The sequence below is a fragment of the Sphaeramia orbicularis genome, chromosome 16 (genome assembly GCF_902148855.1).
Source record: "Sphaeramia orbicularis chromosome 16, fSphaOr1.1, whole genome shotgun sequence".
Lineage (NCBI taxonomy): Eukaryota > Metazoa > Chordata > Actinopteri > Kurtiformes > Apogonidae > Sphaeramia > Sphaeramia orbicularis.
In genome coordinates, this window is record NC_043972.1 from 57,509,817 (window position 1) to 57,525,324 (window position 15,508).

At 37.6% G+C, this 15,508-nt stretch overlaps 1 pseudogene; it reads right to left on the bottom strand.

Annotated features, from left to right (window-relative positions):
* LOC115436240 (zinc finger protein 850-like) overlaps positions 1-15,508 on the bottom strand; it is an 82,406-nt pseudogene that overhangs the window by 55,682 nt on the left and 11,216 nt on the right.

Below are 15,508 nucleotides of genomic sequence, written 5' to 3' on the forward strand. Positions count from 1 at the left end.
ATAACAAAAAACAACGTGACATACTCATTTCTGTCCATATGTGCAAATATAACAAAAGAGAATCACACCTCCAACATGTTATATGAATCAGAAAATATCTGAAAGCTTAACGTAAAAATAAAATAACTAAGACTATACAAATAAAAGATAATTAGATAAAAAAAAGAAAGAAAGAAAAAAAAAGGTACAAGGGTTCAGCACAGTTGAAGATTTTCTATGAGTGTGTGCAGTTTCTCAGCTTGGGCATTATCAATTATTTTCAAACACTTTTTAAACAAAAGGAGTTCGTTTTTAAGTGCAGACCATGAGGGGGAAGTTTTAGCACATCTGCATTTATGAATGTAATATTTTGTTACTATAATTATGTTATTCATCAAAAACTCATCTTTTTTATTTTTGAGGATTACACCCATCTGAATGTCATTATAAGAGAGGAAGTCCATTTCCATAGAACTAGAGGACAGCAAATCATGAACACAAGATAATTAGATAAAAAAAAAGAAAGAAAGAAAAAAAATACAGCGTTGTGATTCGTCCATGTAAAGTAAAGTGTGTCTTTGCTAACGGCTCGATGATTGGTCAGAGAATTGTCTCTGCATCATTGCGTCATCAATGCGGGTCCCGCAATTTATAAACCAGATTCCGGTGTAACTATGGAGACGGTCTACACGCGCTGTCTTCAGGAACTCCCAAAACTTCATATCAGTGATGTTCCTCAGATTGGACCAAGTCCAACACCTCCCAGTAAAGTGGACAGAGGATTCCAACTGGATGTGGATCATATAGACATGATTCGGAAGGGAAGGAAGAACTTTGAACAGGTTGACGTGAACGTTAGCTAACAACTGGAGGACTGGATTATGTGCGTCATCTGGGGTTTGTTCTTCACAATGTTGTGATATTGTGACATTTCAAACACATGCTCTTGTACTGAGTGTACAGTACAGTAGTATCTTTGCTTCCAAAATCAGAGATGGTTTTTACTTAATTTCTCTCAACATTGATTTTTTTTTTTTTATCCATGACTATGATTTTAAATGTTTTACCTCAAAAATTCTAAAATATTTCTCATGCTCTGACTGTAAATAAAACATTTCAACCACAACTAACCATCTACTTTCTTCACATCTCACTTAGGAAGAAAACCCTCCCATTAAACTTCAAGGAATATATATATGTTTATATCTGAAATCAGCATAAACAGGACATCTTCCAGCTGTTTGTTTATTTATTTATTTCAAACATAACATTAAAACCAAACAATGAAAAGATTTATTTAAAAAGAAAAGAAAACATTGGAAAAGGAGCAGGATGACCGCTGTAGACATGATGTGTCCTAATATTTGGATCCAGATCATTTATATTCATCAATATAACAATTTAAACCAAACTAACCAATGCAATGATATTTATCCTAATGTAAATCTATATTATCACATTTGTCACTATTGTTTTGTATCCCAGACCCCTGTTAGAAAAGAAACAACTTAATTCAATGTGTCCACATACTTTTGTCTATATAGTGTAAATCCCACCCACTGACAGATCCCATTGTAATGACATAATTAACACTAATACTACTTTACCTGTAAATGTCAGAATGTTATGGCTGATCGCTGTAGGAAGAAAAACCTCCCATTAAACTTTATGGAAATATTTATGTTTATGTCTCAAATCATCATGAACAGGACATCTTACAGCTGTAGACATGATGTGTCCCAATATTTATGTCCATATCATTATATACATCTATAAAATAATTTAAACCAAACTAACCAATGTAATGTCATTTGTTTCATTAGGTTCCTGATTTCAGGAGTCCATACAGACAGTTCAGATATACTGGAATAATTCTGCCAGTTCATCCCATAATAGAAGAATCCTAGAATTGACCCAGAACATGTGTGGGTCAGTATCACTATACTGCAGTGGCCCAGAGGTGCAACAGACCAAAAAAATATCCATATAAGAAAAAAAGAGAACAGCCCAAAAAAGTATCTGGTATAAGAAAAAAAGAAAACATCATCCACCTTTTCAATTTAGGGGGCATTTTACCCGAAAGGTCTCTTGCTTTAAAATTAAGGCCACCAGAAAAATAAAAGCATAGGTTGAAATTTTTTAAAGCCTTCAGCTAATGTGGCTAATGCTAATGAAGTAAGCCACCAAAAGTTGAGGTCGGTGCACTAAAAATAAAGTTATTTTAAAAATATATAGTGGATATTTTTTGGGGCTAGTGGATAATTTTTTGGCTGTTGTCTTTTTTTTTCGTATCGTGAATAATTTTCTCATCTCTTTTATTTCTTATAGTGGAATTTTTTTTAGCCTGATCTCCTTTTTTTTTATAGTGGATAAGTTTTTGGACTGTTGCACCTCTGGGCCACCATACTATACGGTGCCTTTCAGACTTAGTAGATTTTACACTTTATTTTAATCTTATATTCAATTTTCTTATTTTACTAGTTTTCTTTTATAATTTTATTTTCTGACGTATTGGCTTTTTATTCATATTGTTGCACTGACTGGAAAACACAATGACAATAAAGGCTATTCTATTCTATTCTATTCTATTCTATTCTATTCTATTCTATTCTATTCTATTCTATTCTATTCTATTCTATTTGATGTCATGATAATCATCTTTACTTGTATAAAACTAACAGAAGTAACATATTTTATCATTATTTTCAGATTTTTCTCCATTATCAGGTTTGTCTCATTAGGTTTGTGTTGTTGTTTATTATCTGATACTAATTTCTGTCTGATATGTTCACCTGAAAAACAATAAACCTGTTCATTAAACTCCAGTGGAGCTACTTTTAGTCATTAGACATGAAGGTTTATAGATATGAAGAGTTGTCTAAGGGTGGAGCTTTCATTGATTTACACGAGACAGTGATAAAAACAATCAGCAGAAGTGAAAAAAAGAACAACTCCGTCTCATTAACACTGTACAAAGTGAGTATTTGTCCACGTTCACTGAACAGGTGAGTTTTTCTTTTTATTCTGCAGCTTGAAAATGTTGTTGAAAACTTTTCAGAGCTTCGTGGCGTTCCTCAAAACTGCTCAGTGAGTGAATCTAAACACAGTGGAGGATATGAATGAAGACACAACTGAGTGGATTTGACTTGAAAGACGCTGATTCTGAAGGAGAACATCAGGAGTGTGTGTTTGCATCTGTCAAACCTCCTCATCTGTGTTTTGTCTCCCCCTGCTGGTGACTCCTGTAAGAGCATGTGTTTGGGTTTTCACTCCAATACCTCTGTGGATTTAACACTGACCCCTGGACCGGTTCCGTCTGGGTTAAAGTTCATGGTTCGGGCAGATTTCATCAGAGGATCTGGGAGAAGGGATGCCTGAGCAGCTCCTGGGCGCTCGGCCTGTGTTTGGCCTCCACCAAGATGCAGAGGATGAAGTCCCACAGCTGTTCAGACGTGTGTGAGGGCAGCAGGGGGTTGGTGGGCTGGGGGGTGGGCTGGAATATCGCCGCCATGGCCTCGAATTCAGCCCAGGGAGGCTTTAGTGTCAGCACGTCCACCACCGTACAACCCAGACTCCTGCAAAAAGACCAACAGGATCAGTTTAAAGGAAGCGACAGTTGAAGAGTGAAGATGAAACTGATGATAAATCTGATTTCAAACCCATTCATCCAGGTGTCTTTAGCTGGATGAAAAATACAGAGGACAAATGTCACAGTATACACTCAAACTATCTGCATGGTTTACATTGAACCATCTGTGCCTCATTAGAACCACATCATTTTAAAACAACTATATTTTCACACTTATTTATGTATGTTTCATTTATTATCATATTGATCATATATTCTCTAGCACATATTGTACAAATTTATGTTTTAATTGTGTCTTAATAGACTGTTTTAATATGTATATTTGGTATATATATTCACAGCTACATATGTTTGGATATTTACAGCTCTACACTGTAAAAAAAATGTAATTTAACAGAATTTTTACTGTTTCTTTGTTTTGTTTTTTTTACAGATTTTTACTGTATTTTTAAGATACAGGAAAATATTAATGAAATTACAAAAGTAGACTGTGATTTTACATGTCAAATGTAAAATAACATGAAAAAACTTTGACTGTGAATAACCAAAAAATTTCAATTTTTTAAAAGAATTTTTTTTCTTTTTTCACAGAAAGATACAGTTAAAATACATTTACAAATGTATCATGATTTCACAAATATTTCTTTTCTATTCATGAGATTAAACTGTTAATTTAAAGTTTAATACTGTAAAAAAAAAAAAGAAGAAGATAAAACAAGATAAAATTACTAACAATTAACTGTTAAAGAAGTATTTGTTCTGTAAGTTTAACCAGACTTGTTTGTTAATCGACAAATATCTTGTGTAATTACAGGAGGTTTCACAACAGAAATGTTGAATAAATGTATTTTTGTGAATGTATAACATGTATAAGCACTGATAAACTGTCCAAATACAGTTTTTATCAGTGGATTGTACAACTTAGTCTCATTGAAAATGATTTATATCTATATTTGTAGGTAATTTGATTGTTTTAATACATGTAAATATTCTTTATTAAACATTAAAAAGTCAAAAAAATATGCAAAATCTCATGTAAAGTTAGGGCAAAAAAATGTATTTTAATTATGGAAAATTACTGTATTTTTATGAGGTGGTTATTTTCCGTTATTGAACTGTATGTTTTTTTGGCACCCCTGTTTTATATGCACCACCTTTGGTTTGGATTACAGGAGACATTCACTGTCACATCTTTTTTACCACATAATGCTCATGAAGTGTCACAATAAGGTTCATAATATTTGTTCCATCCATAGTTGCATTAATTTTGGATTATTGCAGGGATTAAAGTTCTCCGTCACCACGACGGATATCCGTCAAATGGAAAAATTGAGGGGGGAAAAAAAGTCATATTGAAGTAACTTCCCCACGTGTTTGGCGGAGTCCAGTCGGCACCGCGATCCTGTCCTGGGTCTGCTGTCCTGGGTCTGCAGGTGTTTAACACAGGTACAGGGGGCTGATAGGTTTAACAGTGATGATAATAAGATGACTTCTTTATTTTGATGTCGGGAGGAGAGGTTGATGACTATTTCTCTTTGGAAGGAAACGCTGCTCATTCTGTGCCTCAGAAACACATGGACAAGTTCAGCTTTACCGAAGTTCAGCCTCCAGACTAACTTTAGTTTAGTGCTAACAAGTAGCTTTCATTATGAAAGAACCACAGCGAAAAGGGAAGAAGACAGAACTGATCTACATGGACCTTCATGTTTGGGTTCATAGCTTATCTCCTCTTGCCGGTATATGACTAGTGTGTGTGTGTGTGTGTGTGTTTGTGTGTATGTGCCCTTCCCGTGCGTGCGGCTGTGCGCGCCACGGCCTGACGCGGTTACGCGCCCGACTGCATAAGTGCTTTATTTTGACCCGTTTAGCATCTTATTTCTATCTGTGTGGTACAGTACGGAGATAAAACTGAATGAATGAGTAACACCCTTGGTATTTGCAAAGCCACTGTATTTTAAATACCCTCAGAGAGGATCTGTAACGGAATATAATTTCTGTTTCAGTTGACGTCATTTCTTCCAATCAAAAGAGAACATGATATTGGCGGGAGGGGGTTGTGGACGCAGGTTTGACCACGTACAGATTATTTTGGCTAGCATATACGACATCATGGACACGTTTGTAGAGGGAGGTGCTGAAGTGGTAACTATTGAGAGATGCGTGAAAAACGGAGGTGGGCGTGGCTTGATGAGAAGGCAGACGATGGAACTCCAATTAGATCATGGTGCAAAAAAATTAAGCAGCCTTGTTTTAGGAGCTCCTAAATTGTTAAATAAAAAGTTTTTCATTCATTTTTTGCTGTAAGGTTTTATTCTAGTTATTATTTTCACTTGCTTCAAAGGTTTTCATACCCTTTAAAATTAACCACAGAGCACCAAAATTGACCTGAAGCTTTAAAAATTTTCTGGGGGAGGACCCCCAGACCCCCCACCAATACCACTCACGACATTTTTTCTATCCATGTTACTAATCTTCTACACCTGTACACTCTCCCATCCAGTGTGTTTTACAGTATTGCCAAATTTGACTATATGAACTTGTACGTTATAGTAGTATTGTATTGCATCATTTTTAATAGTGGCCAATGATTTTGACCAGAAGAAAATTTTCAGTCAGATGAAAAATTTTTGCTTTAATCCCTGGATTATTGATGATGGAGAATCAGACCGCTGTATCAAGTCTTCATCACATCCCAAATTAGAGCCTGGACTTTATGGAGATGAATCCATGTATGAAAATGATGACTCATTCTCCCTGAACCATTCTGTCACAAGCCTGATGATCCTGATCAGTCCGGTCATTGTCCAATCTGTAGGACATTAAAGATATGCATCTGCAGATTTCACACAGTTTAGGAGTTCAGTCAAAGTATATGGAAGCCATGTTGTTGACAGTCTATGATCCTCAGGCCACATTGTGGAGGACAGTACAGGCCACAGTGATGTCACATGACCTCAAAGGGCTGACCCGTAAGTGGTGAAGACAGTGAAAGCCTGCCTTCAGGAGGTCAAAGGTCATTTGGATCCTGGTATGGACATTTATCAAATAAGACCATGACTTTTCACAAAGTGGCTTTTGTGTAATTTCAGAACACGTGCCTCACATACAGTCAGTAAAAAGTTTGGACTTTGTTTCCAAAGTCGTTTCTCTGCATGTTTCTAACACTCAACTTCCTGCTCCCTTCTTGTAATGTAATGTATTTGTAATGTAGGTAAAACAGAAAAAGGTTCTGTTACTTTAAGAGACACCTGTGCAAGTATTCTGGGATGTGCTGTTACTTTATCTTTGGGTTTGACCAGTAGTTGTTGGAGTTTTGTTTGTGGTTTGGTTTCAGTAAAGGATAGTGGATAGTTCTTTAATTATTTCTGCCAGATGTTCATTCATCCATTTTGTGAACTGCTTACTCATTGTGAGGAGCTTTTCCTGGTTATCAGTGGTCAAAGGTGGAACAGCCTGGACTGTCACCGTAGCTGACAAACAAACAACCATTCATACCTACGTCTGATTCACACAGAGCCATGAACCTTATGGTGCGTGTGTTTGGACGGTGGGAGGACCAGAGTACCTGCACAGAGCCACACACTGATGCCAAAAAGATTTAACTACTTTTCAGAATACCCTAACAACAAATTTAGCTACTTTTCAAACTTGTTTGAAAACATTTAGCAACCAAAGTGCTACATAATTTTCATCTAATTACCAATTAAGAGGCTGGCTAATTTTTGATATAATAATCCTTTCTGCCATTTTTATGCTAAATGCTATGCTACAATAATAGCTACTGATGTCAGTGTGCATTAGCTTAGCCATGAATGCTAATCTTTCTTTCAATCCAAACTACCACAGTACACGGTTTAGTTGTGTGTTTTATGTACATTAGCTTAAAACACATTTCACAGTTTTACATCAAAACTTGATGATATCCTTCTTGCAATAATATATTTTCAAAGGGGTAAATAATCAACAACTAAACTTACAAAATAACAAACAAAAATCAGAAGAATTAGTTATTTAATGCCCCAATGAAATCACATCTTTTAAATTTTCCTCCTAACATTGGTGATATTTAAAATTTAGTATTAGCTGGTAGCTAAAATCTAGACATGCTAACATAGCTGATTGGAACTAATAATATTTTAATATTGCTGTCCTCACCGTTCCATAATGGAAAGTTTAGTCCAGTCTTCCTTGGCCGGTCCTTGGTGGTCTTCCCTCTCAGATGGTCTTCTGATTCTGGTCTTCGTTGTTGGTTCTTGGTTCAGTGGTCCCTGGTCTGGTCTCGTGCTGTTCTCCACTGCTCGTACTCGATGCTAGTTGTTAGCATAAATGCTACTAGCTGAAATCAGTTAGCTTCTCCAGAGCTCAAGAAGTAGCTTTTCTCCCTCAAGTTGAGATTGAAATGCGACCGTTAAAACGTGTCCAGTGTATATATACACTGTCCAAATGAAATGATGAAAAAGGGAAATGCACGTGTGTAAAGAACATAATACGAACATCTCTACATGTGTGGAATGAAAACAGAAATTCCAGTTGAATGAAATCAGACAATCAGTGACTTTCAGTGCAATGACCCATTTACACATGTTTTTACTGACAGAGTTTCATGTTTTGATTGATAAAACTGCTTTGATAGTGGAACTTACAGGACAATCTGCCATTACTAGTTCTATCAGTTCCTTCTTTATATTCGGTGGTATAATGGTTAAGTAGTTTTTGTAAATAAACTAATTAATAATCCTGATAGTCTACTACTATATAGTCATGATTTATGAGTGTTACCTTTTTTCATTTGGTGTTTTACTTATATTCCTGGCTGTGTCTACTCACAAAGTCGCCACAACCTGTAGAGATAAAGGTTTGTGTGTCATTTATTAATTATTTCATTTTATTGGGTGTATTTTTATTCTTTATTGTGTGCTTCTATTATATTTCTGTTTTTTACTATACTTACTGCTGCTGCAAAAAAGCCACTTCCCAATTTGGGATTAACCCATAAAGACCCACTGATACTTTTGTGTCAGTTCCCAAATAGATTTTTCCCCATTTATAACCTTTCTTAAGTGATTTATCACCATTTATTGAAATACTGTCCTCTTTATTGGAAGTTTTTTCAGAGTAAATCATGTATTTTCCTATATTTAATTCACTGATCATGCAGATGTTCATTAAAGCTCAGAGTAAATTCAAAGGTTATTATATCAAATTAAAAAAAAAATTGAGGGAAAAGTTATGTTTTCAGCAAAATTATCAGTGATTAAACATAAACCCAGTGTGTTCATCCACTCTCATTGATCCAACTCCATGGGTTTTACTGGTGAATCAATACTGTAGAAGATGACAGTGTTTCCATGGTAACTATGGAGCCTCTGAACGTCCAAATGGACGTTCAGAACGTCAAATGGACATATCTGATGACCATGAAAAGATGAAAAACTGCATTTTACACCAATTATTGACATGTATTAAGATTAGTGGATCAGTAAGGGTTTAACATTTTAGATCAGTAGATGGTTTTGGTCGATGGTGTGTGTTTGGGTTTTTATGGGTTAATAAAGTATTTATCCAGTCTAATATAATGTCTAATTGGGATGATTTAAAATGGTAATAATTAGGCTGATCATTATGGTCTTATTCAGCGTAGATTATGGGGAGTCCTTTGAGGAAACCCAAGAGGATGTCCCAGCCTGCACTTCCTAAACCACCTCCTCACCTGCACCTGAATTATCAACAAAGGAAGGTCCTCCAGTTGTGGCTGATGATCCTGCACTGTGGCCAAACCTGACTGATGACAGCACTAGGTGTCCACTTGTGAAAAACAGAACAGTTCAAATCACAGACTTTGATTTTCCTCAAAATTCACAAATGGCCCCAAGGAGATTCACAGAAGACAATTATGTGATGATAACCATGAAAAATGGAGAAAAAAATCAAGAGGTCGTGCTTGAGTCTCTGCCTCCTGGAGAGCAGGAGTCTGATGAATTCCAGCAATATTTCAATTTTGACATTATTTGAACTTCAGCATTATTTGAATTTCTGAGTCTGTGCTTTAAGTTCTTTAGTCTTTAAGAATTCTCAGTGATGCACATGATAACATGTTAAGCACGTAGCACAATAATCACAAAAAACAATAATATTAGTTCATGGATTACTGCCCCAGATACCTTTATATTTTAACACCAGGTAACTGTCTTCACTGTGCCCTGGGCTTAACTCTACGTGCCTGAAAAGTGCATGACTGCCAGTGTTCTCTATCCTGCTCAGATACCACGTTAAAATTGAGGTCTGCCCAGAGGCCGGGCTGCCAAGCGATGGGGGTTAACTAATATGATAAAGAAACTTACCACTTAAAGCTGCCGATGGAAAAACACAACAGGAGAATGAAGGAAAAATCCACCAATAGGCAAGGTTGAAGTTTAAAAAAGGTTAACCCAGAATGTGGTTTATTGAAAACAGCAATGATTCACAAAAATCCAAAAATTGTGAGTTGTCAGAGAAGGCACTTTACCACTAGTATCCCATCAAAGACATAAAAATCTTCTCCATTACATTTTATAGTCTTCAGTGGCTCTTTGAAGACTCCCATGTTTAGTGACTCCCATATTCAGTTACATAAGTTCAACAAACACATATGATTGGTTAACAATTGCTGGGTAAAATGCATCAGTACACATGTCAAGCAAAACACGTCAACATCAATCACTCTGAGCACACACCCATTTGAAAGTTCACTTTAAGTTTAACAAGTGCATTGGACATCTGCAAAATCTGTAAAATAGCACTTATGCATTTGACAGTTTGATCAAGGGTCAAACCTTGGTTTGACATTTGCACAGGGAGTTCAGCTTAGATAGCATAGCTTCACCACAAAGAGCTTCAAGAGTTACGCCTTGGTCGAACATTTGCGCAGGGAGGCCAGCATTTCTTGACCACAGTAAGTTTCCAAATTCATAATTAAGATTACACTCAGCTCACCTTAACCACAAAAAATTTCCACGTTGCAAAAAAGGCACATTGTGCTGAACCTGACCTTTTCATCACTGTTCAGCACAAAGGTGAAAATACACAAAGTATAAATCAGAATACAACTTAGATTTACAAATCAAAATCACTCACCAAGCAAAGAACTTATAACATTTCATTTCTTTTGTTTTTCCTTCTCATACATTTTCACTTTGTTTTTTATGTTGAGGTCAGCAGCGTTACAATAGCGTTAAGAAAAGTACAGAGCCTTTTTGCATGACCTAGAGCAAGATTCAAAGTCACACTTCATCTGCCATTTAGCATAAGACATACAAACACAACATACAAACACATCAAATACGGACAGAGTCATATTTCACTTATATAAGCGTGACAATAACTGAACCTGTACTGATAACATACCAAATTATTAGTAAAGTAAGTAATAAAGTAGGATATTTTGAAGCAACCAATAATTGATTTATTCCACTTGAAACTCTTAAAATTGCAGGATAGTGTAAACGATTTAGAAAGTAAAAAATAATATTGTTCCAAATAGCACTCAAGATTTCTTTCCATTAACACAGAGTAATTATAATTTCAGGGGTTTTTATATTTGTGAACGGACTAAAGTGAGGACAGATGTGAAGTGCAGATGGATTTGGGTTGTGGGTGTGAAATTATGGGATGGACTTGGGTCGCTCTCCAGTGTGGGTCCGTTGGTGGATTTTTAGGTAATTAGCTAGCATCACAGTTATATGGTTTTTCTCCAGTGTGAATGTGTTGGTGTTGTTTTAGGTGTCTTGCTGTGGTGAAAGCATTCCCACACTGGTCACATTCATATGGTTTTTCTCCAGTGTGGATGCGTTGGTGATGTTTAAGCCCACTCATTTGGGTGAATCTCTTTCCACATTGGTCACATTCATATGGTCTTTCTCCAGTGTGGATCCGTTGGTGGATTCTTAGGTGACTTGCTGTGATGAAAGAATTTCCACACTGGTCACACTCATACGGTCTTTCTCCAGTGTGAATGCGTTGGTGGATTTTTAGAATTTGAGTTTGGGTGAAACTCTTTCCACACTGGTCACACTCATATGGTTTTTCTCCAGTGTGGATGCGTTGGTGTCTTTTTAGGTCACGTGCTGTGGTGAAAGCATTTCCACACTGGTCACACTCATATGGTCTTTCTCCAGTGTGGATGCGTTGGTGGATTTTTAGGGAACTTGCTGTGGTGAAAGCATTTCCACACTGGTAACAATCATACGGTTTTTCTCCAGTGTGGATGCGTTGGTGTTCTTTTACGTTACTTGCTGTGGTGAAAGCATTTCCACACTGGTCACACTCATATGGTCTTTCTCCAGTGTGGATGTATTGGTGTCTTTTTAGGTCACGTGCTGTGGTGAAAGCATTTCCACACTGGTCACACTCATATGGTCTTTCTCCAGTGTGGATGCGTTGGTGGATTTTTAGGTCACTTGCTGTGGTGAAAGCATTTCCACACTGGTCACACATATATGGTTTTTCTCCAGTGTGGATGCGTTGGTGGATTTTTAGGTCACTTGCTGTGGTGAAAGCATTTCCACACTGGTCACACACATATGGTTTTTCTCCAGTGTGGATGTGTTGGTGTCTTTTTAGGTTACATGCTGTGGTGAAAGCATTTCCACACTGGTCACACACATACTGTTTTTCTCCAGTGTGGATGTGTTGGTGTTGTTTTAGGTAACTTGCTGTGATGAAAGTCTTTCCACACTGGTCACACTCATATGGTCTTTCTCCAGTGTGGATGCGTTGGTGTCTTTTTAGGGAACTTGCTGTGGTGAAAGTCTTTCCACACTGGTCACACTTATATGGTCTTTCTCCAGTGTGGATGCGTTGGTGTCTTTTTAGGGAACTTGCTGTGGCGAAAGTCTTGCCACACTGGTCACAGGTGGGTCTTCCATCCATGTTTGCTGGAATCAGGTGATCTTTGTCCAGATACAGCTTTCAGGTTTCACTTTAAATCCACCTTTGTCTTCTCTCTACATCAAAACACAAAGAAACAGAAGAGGTGGTCACTGAAATGCAATGGAATGGAACACAACAAACACATCCCTTTCAAAGCAGATTAAGCAGACAGACAAAATTAACTAGTTAGATAATTAATAGGACATTTTTAAACACTGAAAAACTCAGTCCTCTTATTCTACATATGAAAATTGATGCAGATTCGACAATGTACAAATGACTTACAACAATTTCTTGTTTTATAAAAAAAACCTCAGAACTCGTTTCACCACCACGATCATATGACGTTACCTAACGTTACCAACTTGGAATGTATTAAATCCTGAACTTGTTAAGGTTTTCTGAGGAAATTAAAGTTGGACATGTTCAATCTGTACTTTAAAACACCAAAATATGTCATTTATTGTTGCCAATAGGTGGCACTATGAGTCTGATTCAATATTGTCATGTCATGTTCAGGGTGTGACTCTGATCATGCTCATGGAGTTTGGTGCTGATTGGACAAATTCATACATCCATACATCCAAATTCACCTCTGCACCCTGAACGTATCGAATAATGACCGCCCACCATTTAATGGAGATCAGGACTGGGCAAACGAGCTGAATTTGCATTTCAACAGGTTTGAATCTGTCCTGACTCCAGCCCCCACCCATTCAGGTCCCTCTTCAAACCTCTCCAGTATGGAACCCCCCTCCCCCCCTTCCCTGTTACCATAGGCTCCTCTGCCCCTCCATGTAACAGAGGAGGCCCTCCAGTCACCTCCCACCCCCCTCTCCCTCACTATGGACCAGCTGAGGAGGGGGCTCAGGGAGACAAAGGCCAGGAAAGCCAACAATTACAACAAACAGCAGAAGTACAATGGGGGTGGGGGTGGGGGGTTCACCAAGGAGCCAGAACTAAACATTACATTACAACTCCATCTACCAACAGTCTGCACCATCTCATATCACATCATCTCAACAATAAAAGTAGAAACACAACAATAGCATTACTGATACGAATTCTGCAATATCTGCAAAATAACACAATACAAAACACCAGTTCAAAGAAGCAAAGCAACTGATTCAAACAGCAGCAGATACTCAATGTTAAAAGGACAAACAATATTTGATATAACCTCACATACAAACAACACAGGACTCACTAAGGAGCAAGAACAAAGTGAAGTTTGTTTTACATTACAACTCCATCTACTAATAGTCTGCACATGTACTGAGCAACAGGAGGAAAAATCCCTCCTCATCTCCTGCTCCATACACGACAAATTCAGTCAGACGACCTAGACAGCAGCTATCTGTGAGACATGAACGCACTAAACTCTGCTAACTCTCATCTCTGATAAAACCATCTTCAAAACTAAAAACACACAAAAACACTTATACAGTGTACGAAACATGAGGAATACATATTTCTGTAAACCAACAGTCAACCTGGACTATGTCTAAATTAAAACCAAAGGAAAGTTGCAAAAGTTCCTTCTTTATAAATCTAGGATTAACCACCATTTCACAAACTCCAGACCTGTTTCAGTTCGACCTCAATTCTCACAAATTCTAGAAAAACTATTCAGTAAACGGTTGGACAAATTCATAGATAAACATCAAGCAGAGCAGAGGAACTTCACTGGCATTAATAGACTCAACAGAGGAAATCAGCAATTCAATCAATCCAAACCATCCCACAGTTGGAGTATTCACTGACCTCAGAAAAGCTTTTCAGTCCTAAAGATCCAATCTGTGACCCAGCAGCTCCAGAAGGTCTGTATGATGGCTCTGCATTTCCAGGATTTCATCCACTGAGGCAGGAAATCCACAAGTGGAACAAACAAACAGCAGACATGACTTTAACATCCTCCACTAGGGTTTGTCAACGGGGGTGGGACCGCCCCCCAGGGGGCGTTCTGGATGAGAAAGCTGAGAGGGGGGTGCTCAGGCACAAACGGGGGCGTTAGTCACTGTTATTCATCACAATGTACAAGTATCTATATCAGAACAAACTCTGTTCTATTGAACAGGAAATAAGATTCAACTGTGTATTTTGGGCGGAATTACAAATATCAGCGCTGCTGGTGCTCTCGTGTTCCTACTACCGCCATGTTATCTCCATAGCAACGGCCCTAAACAAACTCCTATGCAGCGCATAGAAAACAACCGGAGCATGTTCAAGCAGCGCGAGGACTGAAAAGGAAATCCATCCAAACTCACGTGACCGTCTCCGCTTCACTGCACGAGAGTTAGCAGCTCCGGTACCGGCTAACTATAGCGGAGAGCACCGACATATCCAGGAGGAAAAAGACTTGGGTAGATTTGAGCTCAAACTGCTCCTAAGTATCAAAAGATGAGAACCTGTGTCCAAACCCACCGACTAACATCGAGTAGAATGAAGTTGGATGAACCCGCTTCACGGCTTGTCTCTGGCTCTAACAGCAAAAATAAAGGAGGAACAAACAGGGCTGGCACTTCCGGGAATGAATACAAGCTGCATTCTGATTGGCTGGCCATGTCAATACAGCGTTGTGATTCGTCCATGTAAAGTAAAGTGTGTCTATGATAACGGCTCGATGATTGGTCAGAGAATTGTCTCTGCATCATTGCGTCATCAATGCGCGTCCCACCATTTTTTTTGATTGCAACAAGAACAAATACAAATACATAACAAAAAACAACGTGACATACTCATTTCTGTCCATATGTGCAAATATAACAAAAGAGAATCACACCTCCAACATGTTATATGAATCAGAAAATATCTGAAAGCTTAACGTAAAAATAAAATAACTAAGACTATACAAATAAAAGATAATTAGATAAAAAAAAGAAAGAAAGAAAAAAAAAGGTACAAGGGGTTCAGCACAGTTGAAGATTTTCTATGAGTGTGTGCAGTTTCTCAGCTTGGGCATTATCAATTATTTTCAAACACTTTTTAAACAAAAGGAGTTCGTTTTTAAGTGCAGACCATGAGGGGGAAGTT